This window comes from Octodon degus, unplaced genomic scaffold (assembly GCF_000260255.1).
Source record: "Octodon degus isolate 3935 unplaced genomic scaffold, OctDeg1.0 scaffold00076, whole genome shotgun sequence".
In the NCBI taxonomy this organism is placed as follows: Eukaryota; Metazoa; Chordata; class Mammalia; order Rodentia; family Octodontidae; genus Octodon; species Octodon degus.
In genome coordinates, this window is record NW_004524652.1 from 294527 (window position 1) to 295202 (window position 676).

Here is a 676-nt window from a genome sequence, read left to right on the forward strand (position 1 = left end):
GGTGCTGGGGGATTGAACCGTGGTCCCGGGGCTTTGCTAAGCTTGTTCTAAGTAGGTGCTTTAGACCACTGAGCCATCTCACCAGTCCCTATGCAGTGTATTATTTGTTGAAACTGTACTTCCGATTTGATTTGAAACTGTCTCATTGCTGTTTATCAATAAAATTTTGAGAAAAAAAAACATAAATTAGATCCCTATGTACATGATCCCATAGGCAAAATATACAAAAATAACACCAAAAAAATGCACAGAAAATGTAAATGGCAGTTAAGTGAAGGAATCTCTTATATATATGAATATTTCCCTTCAGTATTTGTGACAATAAAATAACAAAAGAGAAGAAAAGGAAGAGGAACAGAAAGAGAGCCAGAAGACAGAAAGAAGAAACCAGGAGGTGGAAGGTATGAAGGCAAAGTGGAAGGATACAAGACTAAAACGATGGAGAGCAGTGAGGAAGAAAAGAAGGGGGGTGTGTGCACGCACATTTACACACAGATGACATATAGACACATGGAATGAGAAAGCTAATGGTGGCAAAATTGTAACTAGGGAATGTGCACAAAGGGCATACAGAAAAAAAAAATTATTTAATGTCAGAGTGTTTTTTTTTTAAATTTTATTTATTTATGTATTTATTTATGTGTGTGTGTGTGTGTGTGTGTGTGTGTGTGACCAG